Below are 13,854 nucleotides of genomic sequence, written 5' to 3'. Positions count from 1 at the left end.
ATTAACCTTTTGCAGGACCTAAACTTTCATTTTCAATACATATAAGGCACTTTTAAGTTTTACAAGTCCTGGTAATAAAAAAACTCCTAAATAATTTTTCAGTACTGAACGGCCTATCCGTTCAATTGGATAACATTGGTTTGCTGTATTACATTTCATAAGTGCTAACCTTTGATTGAGAGTAGGGAGAAAAAACCTATTTTGACCTAAATGGGTTGTAATTTAAAACCCTCTTTAATGAGGAAGTGTGCTTTTAGATTAGAATTTTGAAAATGTCAGTTTTAGAAAGTTAGCATTTTCTTGCCCCAGAAGTTACAAAGGCCTTCTAGGTGTTTTCAGCTGCCTGAGCCTATTAAAGACTCCCCGATTAAGAGTGCATATGGGGCCCAGACAGTAAACAATAGGGGATTAAATGTGGGCTGTATGGCCCATCCTGCCAGTATGGTTGGGGCAGAGCTGTTCCCTGCCCCACTTACTCAAAGGTGTTGCCGCTAGCACACACATAGAAACCTAACACTAGTGTTTTGTAACCCGAAACTTCTTTGTTCCTTGCCAGCCTTGGTAGGGAAGAGAAGAACTTTCCAGAACCAGATGTGGGGGTAGCCTAGAGAATTCTCCCACTTCAAAGGATGGTACCATGAGACGTTGTCCCCACCAAAGACATAAGGGCTAGAAAACTCCCTCTAATCCATTTCAGGGTATCTCCCTACTAAACCTTTGAACCCTTGTCACAGTCTTCCATGTTGATATTTGCATTTGTATGCAAGGCAATGTGTGTGAAAACTGGATTTATTAAATAATATCCCTGCTCACTTGACCTGTAAACTAGGATTCTCACTTCTGGAAACCAATTAGAAGAATCTGGGTTAAAGAGTCCTAGAGCAGTCAGAAGGTACTAAGCCACAATTTTAACAACTGGAAATGCCTCAGCCTTGAAACCTTGGTTGCTTTCTGGTCAGCCAATGCAGTAGCCGGATCGATCAGTCACATTTGATAGGATTTGGTGCTCCAGAGCCCTGGGTAATGTTTCGCAGGCTTTTTTTCACCAGTACTAGTCTGCAGAAGTCCAAGTGGACCCCTTTCCCACAGGGTCGACTCCCTACTCTGCTCTGTAGTGAGTGGAGAAACATGTGGCATTGGCTTTGGAGTCAGAGTTCAATAGAGTCCAAGATGTACAAGTCAAGATTTCTTCTTAAGATAAGGGTTCATTGGTGAGTTGGTTCATCCATACTCTTCTGTGGCTCTTTTCTCTCAAATGTGCTCCACCTGAAGCCTGGCACACTCACAGTGCACTAAGCAGGAGTGTGCTGAGGAAGAGTACGATGGTAGGTCTAGGTAGAACTGGGTAAAATAAATCTCTAACACATCTTCAGTATTCAGCTGAGGGTCTCCTCCATCTTGAGTGGACATCATCAGCCCAACCACCTGTGCCCCAGGAGGCTCCATCTGCTTTCAAAGCCTCCTCCTATTGTGGGCATCTGCCCTCGATCCATAGTATCTGGAACCTTAAGACATCATTAAGTGGCGCCCTGACTGACCTTTGCCGCAGATGCCACCTCAGGGTCTACCAGAACTGTTCCAAGGATGACATCTTTGGGCACGTTGGGTTATAACCTACCCTACCCTGAGCTTTAGGATGTTTCACTAACCTATTCTGGGAAATCTGAGGATTCCACCACCACTCTCCGACCTTCAAAGGGTCTATCACCAGGGCACTTTTTATCTTATTTCCTGTGGCTCCGGGGGCTAGCACTCACCATTCACTGCTTCAGAGAACTGTCCCTAGTAGCTAACCTGTGTCTGCTTTATGCAGGGGTTTAAAAGTGGAGGTAGGGTGTTCCAGAGAGTTAAGAGCCCATGAATGCAAGTGTAAGGATAGTGACCGGCTACAGTTAAGTTATCAGAGAGAATTATGATGATGATGTCTGTGCTGAAGAAGAGGAGGTGGAGGCCTTCAAAATCTTGACAAAGGGTAAGGCACCCATGCCTAATATGATCCTATGGGAGGTATTTAAACAAGAAGTGGGCACCCACCCAAAACTACTTTCTTACCTCTGAGACTTCAAAGGGAACCCAATGCAGTCACTTGTGCCAGAGATTGGCCTGCTTTTCCTTTGTGTCTGTGTGACAGACATGCTGAGACTTGTCAGACAGTGGCATTCTATCACCCTATGTAGATTCCAACCCTACCCCTTCCTCTTCCAGTAGAAGGCTTATCCTACAAAATGAGCTTGATGTCTAGGGAGTATTTTTTAACTGCTCACAGGCCAGTAAAGTATTTAACAAGGTCCAGTGTTAAAAACCCAAATGTCATAAGGGCTGGCTCAGGGAAACATAAATCATAATGCATCAAGGAACTCATATAAATCAAATGAATATTTTATATATATTCAAGAATCAGGTAAGAATCTACTAATTCTCTGTGGCTTTTCGGTTTTGACCCAATTCAAAACTGTATTTTAAACACTTCTTATCCAAAGAGTAAATACATATATGCACTACAAACTTACACTTTAGTCAAAAAGAAAGGGACATTTCCATTTGGCTTCCCAATCAAATTAAATGGCCTGCACAGGTCATAACCAAATTATTCTGTGACCCATCAGCAACAGGGCTACCAGTGTGCAGATTTGGACTGAGTCAGATCTGTCTTTCTTGCTCAGCTTGTGCGGGCCGCAGTGTACACTAATTTAATACGCTGACACTAGTGGTTATAGCTCAAAACCAATCCAACAGAAGCTTACGGTGGCTGAAACCACATTGAAATGTCTCACTCATACCAGTGCTGCAGAAAACAGAGAGGTTGCAGATCGTAACCCATTGCCTCGCAGTTCTGTGATACTTTATATATGTATGAGAACACACCCTAAATAGAAAATGTCCTATATTCATTGCCAGACATGCACCAAAGAATTTATCATAACACATTTTAATATTGTTCTTCATATTTCACTTCTGCTGTTTATAAGCCTTTTGAATATCCGGTGTTACTACTACGTAATGTAGTTGTACTCATTACCAAAGAAAACAGTAAAATCATTGCTTTCAACTCATGTAGTGACATATGTATAGTTAATTAAATACCTAGGGTCCGATTCACAAAAGTAATCTGAGACAAAATCCTAACTTTCTGACTTTCGGTATTCACAGAAGGCATTTATGAATACTAAAGTTAAGATTTTGTCTCAGTTAATCTTAAATTGTTGTCTTAAGTTAAATTTAAGACAAACTTAAGTTTAACTGAGACACAATCCTAACTTTACGTCCAGGATTTTTTCGCAGTTAAACTTAAGACCAACTTAAGTTTAAGTTAAGACCAGACAAAATCTTAACTTTAGTACTCCTAAATTCCTCCAGTGAATACCGAAAGTCATAAAGTTAGGATTTTGTTTCAGATTACTTGTGTGAATCGGGCCCCTAGTCTCAGACCACACATACAGTATACGTATCTAATACTACTTCTCAAATTAGCATTGGCTTCCAGGTTAATTCTAGCTACTGTGCAATATTCATGTAATGAAAGTTTATAAATCAACATTTAATTTAGGAATTTGCCTATACCATATGGTTTTCAGACTTTCTAGCTCATCATTTCCTATTAATGAGAAATGGTCCCTCCATCAAAGATTATTAATATACTCAGGGGTGTCAGCCTTTTCAGGTCTTTGTGTAAGTAGCTCATCTAGTTCAGGATTGTTATGCCTGGGTTAGATGCTGTACACGTTTGGACCTGTGATGTATGCTTCAAAACATGCCATTTGGGATAGGCTAAAGTTCAATGTTCGATTGGGCTTAGTTGCAAAATTGGTTCAAGGACTACTTGGCTGTAGTACTGGGCCAAAAACATATGCTGCTTTTACAGGTAGTGGACTCTCTTCCTCTGGTAGTTTAATGGAAATGCACTTGAATGGGCTGCAATTGTTTGTGTGCAAGCCCATTCTTAATAGGTTAATATACAGCCGTATCTGTACAAATCTAGCCTACTATGTAAATGTAAATGTGCTGGACTTGTAAAGCGCACAGCTGCCCGTAAGCGTCCCGGCGCTTGCTTAGGGAACCCGTCCTGGTATTCCCCTGTGAGAAACCCCGGCAGGGTGTCCACAAGGTGAAAGCCAGGCATCCCGCCGCGAGGGGCCGTAGTGGAGATTAAGCAAGCTATTGCCCAGAGTCGCAGAGTGTGACCCCGTGAGTTGAGTAGGCACCAGAGCAAGAATTGTCGAGTCCGTGGAATTTTTGAGCCCGAGACCCGCCGAGGCAGGGAATCGAACCCTGGTCCACGGTCGATCTCAGCTTCCGGGTCTGCCGCCTCTAACCACTGAGCCACGCTTCTCCACTATACTATGCTAGTTGAGATTGTGTAGGAAATTTCAACAATATAATATATAGATATGCTCAAATAAATCCAGGCAAATGTATTTGCATTGATGTAGTAGAAGGTTAGTTTAAATGGTTTGATGAGGTCCAACTTTGGGCTGAGGTATATATTGAAAAAGAGAGAAGAAATAGCGGAGCATTGCGGAATGCTAGAACTGTACAGAACGCTAGCACCACTGTAACACTTCAGTGGTGAGATGTTGTTGCATCATTCATGAGCCTCTGCTGTAATCTAGTCCAGAGCAGTGAACTGAATACCAAAGTAATTTGTGGCACGCCCATGTGAGGTTTGATCTTTTAGATAAGTAAGAAGATATCCAATCCCGGATAGTGCCTTAAGTACATCTGAAGCAGGATGGGCAGGTTCATACTGTTGAAATGAGAAGAGAGATCTGGTTGCAATAGTGCAGTGGCAATGATGCTCTTACATCACCCAACAAGGCAATCAGGCTGGGTTCCATTTCTCTACATGGTCAGAATCCTGTCTTTTGCCATTAAATAAAGAAGTTTTCTTTGAAGAAAATATAGCTCTAGGTAAAGGTTGATCTTTTGAGATTGCCAAGGAACAACCCAGTAGAGAGAAGCTGGACAGGGCTCTTTCTTTACATTCAGCTTGAAATACTATTAGAATTTTAGGAACATATGAAAGACACAAACATTATGTTAACAATGACTCTGCTTGGAAAGGTAGCAGAGATGGTTAACAGGATGTTCTTGAATAACAGAGGTGGGGGTTGGGTTTGCTGAAAGGCTGATGAGTTTCTCAAAATCACTGGCATAGATTGGTTTGAAGGAGGATAATGTTTGTTGATGGGTAATATGTAGTTGCAGCTGTGGCTGGAATCTGCCATTTGACCTAAACATGAGTAGGTTTTCTATTTTTTTAGCACTGGAGATGTACTGATTTGCCAGTGTGTTACAAAGATCTTGTGAGTGGGGGCATTAAGCAATCATTGCATTATGGGTTAGGAAATTCAGTGAATGTAGTATTTTTCCGATTTGGTTGCAGTTTTGAATATTGTTATGTGTCCTTGGAGATGGAACTTATCATTGATTTGGTTTTTTTCCCATTTTCATTCAAGGATTCTGTTTTCTACCTTTAGAATATTTATTTTAACTGAAATTCTCGTAGAGACCAAAAGATTGTTTTTTCATTGGGAACATTGCCCTGGCTTTAGCTACCGCTAAGACCTTTAAAGGCTTTCATAACACTTGGATGGATTTCAAAGTGCACACCTGACCAACTGGGTGCCCTTTAAATCATCGCCCACACTGGTGAAGTGCTCCTAATATTCCTTAGGCTGTTTGGTTCAAAGATGAACAAAGACCCTGAGCAAAGTGATGGCCCTGAAATATGTTACGTTCCTGCGACTTGCAGGGGCTTGGGTTTTGCCTTTTGGGTAGTGGTGGTTTGAGAAGACTTATAAAATGTGCTGGATATAGGAGGGTGTGATAGCCTGCTTGTGGGGCAGGATACACAATTACACAGATAGTTTGTGAATGCAAAACACTCTTACTCTTAATACCAACCTATTTTAGTACTCCTGCACTACTATACCAGAACTGACACATATGATGAGCTCTCAACTTACTTCTGTCCTAACCTGCAAAATACAGACGACTGCAACTACTGAAACATTTAGTGAGCTCTCACAAAGTTTGTCAAGCCTTTCCTGTAGCATGGATTGATACATCACTACTGAGGATTCAACAAAGCTCTCAAAGTAAACCTCTGTCCGGATCTGTACCATGTGATGTCATTACAGTAGTGAAATATCCAAAGAGGTCTCACAATGTACCTCTATTATTTATTCTACTATTTATCTATATCTGCGACAAACCGAAGCTCTCATGATGCACCTTTATACTAATATGCACAGTGCACTTATATCATACTAGGTAGGTATTTATAGAGCACTCACAATGTGCCTCTGTCTCTTTTTCTATCATGCACTGACATTTCAATGCTGAGGCATTCAGATAAAGCTCGTTATACACCTCTATTCTGATCTGCACATGCACCATTATCATGGTAGTGCTCAAGCCTCTGGCCTCTTACAGGACCTTCTGGCCACTCATTTGCCTCAAAGAGTATCTGGGCCTACACATGAGAAAGGCCATCTATTAGATCCTGTATTTTTTCCTATGAAAATATATTAAAAGTTCAAGGTCCATCTTCTGTAATCTGGTCAGACCAGTTTTTTTCAAAGGTCTAAATTGCCCACTGAGCCTTGGAAAGAGGCCCTTATTGACTCCAATCCTATTCTAGGCTCAGACCCAACTTTAGCATATGTAAAGATCTCCCACTGGATTAACTCCACACTTGATCAAGTTATCTCCATAAAAACTGACACCAGACGAGCAAAATGCAAATCTGCAACCTGGTATACTCCTAATCTCCTAAAATTGAAACAACAATGTAAAAAAGCAGAAAGGATCTTGAGAAGAGATTATGTGGGCCTAGTAAACAAAAATATTGAGATATCATTAGAGTTTATCACGCTGAAATAAAAAAAAAGCAAAAGCATCACATTTTGAGGAAAGAATCAACGGCATTGCTAATTCCTCTCTCAAAATGTTTCGCATTGTGAGAACACTATTATAGCCCTCCTCTACTGCTCCCAACCCCCCTGAATCCTCACCCCAAATCAAATCAAAAGTATCTTTATTCAGTTTCCATATTTTTTTGAAACACCATAAAAGTTCATAAAAAAAAGATTTAGCAAAGAGTTAATATTAATACAATCCGAGTTACGACAAATATTTTCCAACATTTCATTTCCAAATTTACAAATTAATTCATTATTAAATAGCGAATACAGTGTTTTACAGGAAAAATATTTACAAATACATGCCGTTAGGTTTTAAATATTCGGTCTGTGGTTTAGACAATATTTCAGAAAACATGCTACAGATTTGACTTGTACCTCGTTGTCCAAATATTGCAGTGCTACAAACGCAGGGCGGCAGGTATGCAGGCCCATGGATTTTAATAAAGGAATAATCCATCGTCTGCGTGGAATTTCATAAAATTTGCAAAACAGAATGGTGTGAATTGAGGATTGTGGCGAGTTATTATCACAGGGGCATATCCTCACCCTATTATCGGCACAATGACCTTGCAAGATTTTTTCAGAATAACATTCTGAACATTTATCACAATTTTCAACAGCCTACTGAAACTTGAAACCCCAGTTATAAGTAAGACATTCCAGCTTCCAATCTGGTCACGCTCATCGATTTTCCTACTCTCACGCGAGATAGTCTTGATGACATCCTGAGTAAAGTTAAATCGGGCTCACCTAAATAAGAAATAAACAGTAGTAAAGTGAAGAAAAACTATTAAATAAAGTGAGCGCTGCTACTAATAAAGCATGCGCTGTTAATACATACGTTCCCTATGTCACGTTGTATATTTTTTGGCATGAGAAATCTTGCTTCATGGACTCGGGGAAGGGGAGTGGTGTCTCCCTATGAAACCATCTTCATTTTAGGGGCAGCCGCGTAATAGCACCTATCCTCATCCCTGCCGGATCGCATGTGCGCTCACTTTATTTAATAATTTTTCTTCACTTTACTACTGTTTATTTCTTATTTAGGTACATTAGGAGTGGCAAACACAGGGCTGGTCCCTGTGTGGTCCTGAAGATGAGCTAGGGGTAGCTCGAAACATGTTAATCTCACACTGTGGTCCAACCCATTATAGTTAGGTTCCTCAGTGCACCCCCTTTTTAGACATACCAACCTAGGAGCAAGAATAACATTTGTTGATGCCCACTAGCAAGGTATTTTAAATCACTTTTCATCCACTCCCCAAAAATTGCACTACACATAGTCTACCTACAAGTGCTCCGACGTAACTCTGCAAGTCGCAGCACGCCCCAGTTCGTAGAGGACTAGGATGGCCCCAATGATGATGCATGTCACAGTGGGGAAACCCTGGTGAGTGAGGGGACTCTAGAAAACATTTTCTTTCTCCAAGGCTTTTTCTCTAACTTTATGAGTCAAGAGCCATTAGTCTGCAGGCTAGGTCTCTGAACCCAAGACTTTGGGTTTTCTTTTAAATTTACATGCCCGGAGGACGACCTAGTCTTCACTCCTCCTACTTCCCCCTACTTATATTATGTTACTTGGAACAAGACAGGGGTCAAACCATGCATCTCAGGGATGCAAATTCTTAAGATAGCTCTAGACCTACCTTTAGATAATATACAGGTTGTTCCAGGCATTATACTGGCAAACTTTTCATCCTCAGGATGGTAAATACTTTGTTTTCTCATATATAATTACAGCTCGTTCCCAGGCATTATAAAGGTGCAACCTTGCATCTCTCGGAATCATGCATTCTTTGTTTATAGACACACCATCCTTTCCCTGAGGGATTAGAGGGTCTACCCATGCAGCTCCAAAGGTGATGCTGCTTTAGCTATGTTCTCTCTTTGGTGAAGGTGCAGGCAATTGTACTGAGGTCTGATTACAGGAAAGCAAACATGTAAATCGAACGGTTTTGTAGTAGACTTGATGTAGATTACCAATATTTTAATAAATTAATAATTTATATTAAGGATATGAACTTTAAAAATAAGTGTAGTATGTTTTGAAGCAGGATGATGAAGGAAGAATACATGGACATGGGGGACCATGGCCGCTAGTGGAATAGGAGTATGAGTAGGTAGAGGGCTCCTTTCGCCTTATCTTGCAGGGGGTCGCTCGAGCTTTTGTTACACCACTGATCTTAAATGTGGGGTCTTTATTGCTCCTGAACACAGTCAAGCACAGGCACATACCCATTCTCAAATTGTCATGCTTATTTACGAAAGCATCTGGCATCTCTGTTCACTTTGTGATTTCACAACTATCAGGGCAAACTTACTTTCTCACAGGCAGGCAACAGTGAAAGGAGCAAGGAAAGCGCATTATTTTTCCTAGAGATGTACTGAGGATTTGGGTTCTCAAACCCTAATGCAGGTTCAGCCACACAGGAGCACTGGTACAAGGAGGGCACTGGCATGATGTTGGCTTTCCTATTGCGAATACTCAACTGTAGTTTTAAAACATTTTTAGGTTAATGAGTAGCTATTTCACAGGGCTGGGATTTTAATTATCTGCTACATTAGGATCTGGCGACTAGAACAATAATTGCTTAGTAAATGTGTGCCAGTTCATTAAACTGCTGCATGTAAATAGTTCATTGAAGTGGGACTTTAGAGCAGTTAGGCCTTATGAAGTGTGTTCCATCTAGTGCTTCCGGATTGGTAGAATCCTTAAATGTGAAGGCACCAGTGCAATCAGGTCACTACACCTTATTCAGGATACAGTCCCTATTTTCTTGTGCATTTCTCATTTAAGCAATTGCCCTACTGGAGCATTATTCTCCAGGGAGGGAAATGTTTAGACCACTTTGAGGTGGTTTAAAAAACTTACAATACCTGTGCGGTAAAGGTACTGGCAGTTGGTTCAGAGATGTACCCAGGTTTAAAGGGAAATATTGTGTGAGAAGCACAACTTTAAAAGAACAAGTATATGCAGCTCCCATCCACTGAAAGAGATGCTGCCCTGCCTCCAGCAATGTGCACACTAGTAATTCGGACTCTCCCCTGCCCCTCCTGCTACTATCCCTCACAAAGTCCTACATTCCTCTTCTCCATCATGTGAATCCAACCCACTGTGACCCCTTTCATCCACCCCCAGAGTATTCACCTCTTCTTGCCCTTTTAGATTCCCCCTAATCCCTTCTCCCCAGCTCCCTCTTTTCTATCTCCATCTCACTTCTCTCACTACCCTCCCTTTATGTTGCTCTCTTCATAACGTGAGCTGCATTGGAGTGAACTATATAAGAAACATAATGATGGTTGTGTTGCCTGTCTATTGGTATGATTCTCTTCAATGCATATACAAAAGCGAACGTGTGGATATGCTATCTCGGTCTGCACATCATCATATGTACATAAATCATGAAAACTACAATTTGTCACTCTCCATCCATTTGGAACTGGGTGCTAGAACGGTGCCAAATACTCATCCACCTGGAGTATTATACCTTTGGATCTGCAGAGTAGTCCAAATCAAAATCCACCTCACAAGCACTGTAGCACACCAAAGCAAAGTCACTGTGAAAGTTCCTCAGACAGTTCAATCGTTATCAATGCAAAATGATTAACAGTTGTTATGTCCAATCATATATGTGCTGTATGGCACAGGAAACTCCACAAAGTGATCCAAATCCACGTCGAAAGTTCGGTAATCAATTTTTATTCCAAATAGACACAGCAGCTGTTGCATTCTCTTCAATAATACAACATTTATAGTAGTAGTTTCTTCAGGGCAAGCGGAAGAGAGGCAGAAATCAGCGAAGCCCAAAACTAATAAGAATAGGTTACAAAATAAAAAACAAGTGAGATCACAGGTGCATCTTCTACTCCAGCGATTCGTAACCTCTGGTCCACAGATCCCTCAGGACCGCAGGGCCTATTTAGGGGGTTGACAGAACCATATGGCATCTAGCCATTAATACTAACATTGCTGTATTTCCTCGCAAATAATTTGATGCACTTATCAAGACAATTACGAAAGACATGTTTACAAAAATCATATTCATTTTAAAAACCTTTTAGTAAGAAGATATGCTAGTTTAGGATGGAGCATTTTTGAATGAGTAAAGTCACAATTCACACCCGAACACGGTCTGACCTGAATAGCAGCAAGCTTCCAACTAAAAATACTTTTGAATTGCCTATGACTTTTGAGAGAAAATGCCCCTTTTTGTATGGTCACACCCAATTTGTTGCTGAATTTTATTGCTAGTTTTTAGACTGTGCACATTGAGGTGCTGATGTCCAATGCCCAGTGTATGTGCTCTGACACTATAAAATTGAAATACTTCCACAGGCAGTTTACTACTTCCCAGCAGGCAGCATGGACTCTGGCATGATGAGAACCTATGGTCAGATCCCCTGAGCCATGTAGAGGTCACAAACCCCACTAAATCACAGGGTTTCCAACCACTGAATGGCTTTTTATTGTGCAATGTACACATTTTGTGATTCTTTTCATGGTTATTAAATTACAAAATGGGGTTAGAAGTGCATAATAAATCACAATTTGGAATGGGTGTGTTCAGGGCATCCTTTCCGAATTGCAACTAACAATGCTGTTTAGCAATGTTTTTCAACCCCAATTTCAGTGGCAAACAACTGAAAAGTTATAGCGTCCTCAAAGGACTTTTTCTCCAAATTGTATTCTAATTCCGAAGGTGAGCGCCATCCGGGCACAATGTACTTCCTATATCAGATGTGCACTCCATCATGGTCCGGCATTTTTTTTTACCTTTGACCCTTTCTCACGTGACTAGATGTCTGCAGTTGGAGCTTTGTAATGTAGAAATTCATAACTCCGGTTCTATTGATGGAATTGTTTCTGTCAAATAATTTATTAAAATGTAATCTATTTTTCTAATTTGGTGTGGGATTTTTCTTGTGTTGTGTTTTCACTTTATTACTGTTTATGTGCTGCATAAATACTACCCAGGGTTAAGCACAGGTTAATTTGGTGCTTTTTTGTGTTCATTCGGCCAGGGACTGTGGCTGTCCTCGCCCAGTCAACAAACATCCCAATGTCTCACAAGCACAGTAAAAGAAACAAAAAAGTTCACTTACAGTTAAAATGTTGTTAAAATCACATTGGTGCAGACTAATTTAGCAAATCAGTCCATTACGTACTTCAGAAAATATGTTGGGGTTAATTCTGGTTTGCATAGCATATTAAAAGAGTGCTGAATTATTTATGCTTGAAGTGTGCCCTGATTATCTATTGTTCCTGATTGTTTTGTAAATTTAGCATATGCACATCTAGGGCCATATGTATCAAGGTACCCATTTGCGATTCTGAAATAGCGATTTTTAAGAAATCGCTATTTCAGAATCGCAAATTGCTATGTATGTACAAATTCGCATTTTAAAAAAAAATTCTTAGTATTCCTTAATTGCGATTAGCAAATTGCGAATCGCAATTAAGGAATACTTTCCCATTCATTCCTATGGGCCAGGAGGCCCATAGGAATGAATGGGAAGTTGAGAATAATTTCAAGGGTGCAGGGGTGTCCAAAGGACACCCTGTTGCACCCCTGATATATGCATGAGTGCACATGTGGCGCACATACATGCCCTAAGGGCATGTATGTGCGTCACATGGCACTTTGAAAAATGCAAAAATGTGCATTTTTCAAGGAATTCGCAACTTACCACCTTGGTGGTAATTTGCGATTCCTTAAGGACATTTTGCAAATTTTTTAAGCTTCATACATTGCATTTAAGGAATCGCAAAATTTGCGATTCCTTAAATGCAATTGCAAAATAAGGAATCGCAAATTTTGTGATTCCTTGTTATGCACCAGATTTTGCTTTATACATACCATTTAGCAAATTCGCATTCGCAAAGGTCGAAATTCTCCGAATTTCGGCCTTTGCGAATGCGAATTTGCTTGATACATATGGCCCCTAGAGAGATACATTTGACGAATCTAGGGGCATATTACCAAGCAATAGCGATAATTATCGCTATTGCTTGGTTAGAGACAAAATTTTACCGCGGCGATTTTTATCGCAGATAAACCTTGGTATTACCAAGGTTTATCGCAAATGCGATAAAAAACGGCCGCAATGCATGAATATCGCTGAAAAGTCAGCGATATTCATGCATTACCGAGCTAATGCTCTTAGCCATGTTATCCACCTCCCATTGGATAACATGGCTAAGAACTGCTCAGGGGCAGGTGTTAGCTTTTGGAAATATTTGCGCTTAATCTCCAAAAGTTGGTTATAGGAGATAGCGATGTTAGCGACTGTTTCCAGTCGCTAACATCTTGGCACGCCCACTTTACATGTCATTAGTGATAAATATCACTGACATGCAAAGTGGGGCCCAAGCTGGTCGCTATCTCCTACTAGCTGTCGCTAACTGGTGTTAGCGACAGCTAGGTAATAGGGAGATAATTTTATCTCCGCTTTCTTCGCTTTTAAAGCCAAAAAAGCGGAGATAAACCCCTTTGATAATATGCTCCCTAATGTTCAAGGCTGTGTTTGCAGGATTTAAAACCGCTGTGACAGCTTGCCTGCATGTCCGGCCCCTCAAGGTGTTAAAGGGCCTGCTTGACAGGTGTCTGTGCGCTTCTAGGAGCGCAGGGCACAGACGCAAAATATTCCTGCTTGTATCAGCTTTTCTTTCACAGTCTACATGTGTCCTCTGTGAGTAGTTTTTGACACTTCGGGATGTTCATGCGTTGGTGTCGCGCGCTGTGCCATTGCGTTCTAATCCTGCAGTCTGCTCAGCTGTCGAGCGCTGATGTTCGCAGCTTTTAAAAAAATCTGTGATTATTGTGCCGGATCCCGGTTTCTTTTAAATAATGACCATGGGGCGAAATTCCGCTGAGGCTCATTAGCTCATGCCATATGAGGACGTCTAGTGTGGTGGGCAATGAAGCTG

At 40.9% G+C, this 13,854-nt stretch overlaps 1 protein-coding gene across 4 annotated transcripts in view; it reads left to right on the top strand.

Annotated features, from left to right (window-relative positions):
- PPP1R9A (protein phosphatase 1 regulatory subunit 9A) overlaps positions 1–13,854 on the top strand; it is a 778,883-nt gene that overhangs the window by 489,452 nt on the left and 275,577 nt on the right. The window lies entirely within an intron of this gene.

Source organism: Lissotriton helveticus, chromosome 10 (genome assembly GCF_964261635.1).
Source record: "Lissotriton helveticus chromosome 10, aLisHel1.1, whole genome shotgun sequence".
Taxonomy (NCBI): domain Eukaryota; kingdom Metazoa; phylum Chordata; class Amphibia; order Caudata; family Salamandridae; genus Lissotriton; species Lissotriton helveticus.
The sequence above is the reverse complement of the archived record's forward strand: the minus strand, read 5'-3'. Positions and strand labels throughout refer to the sequence as shown.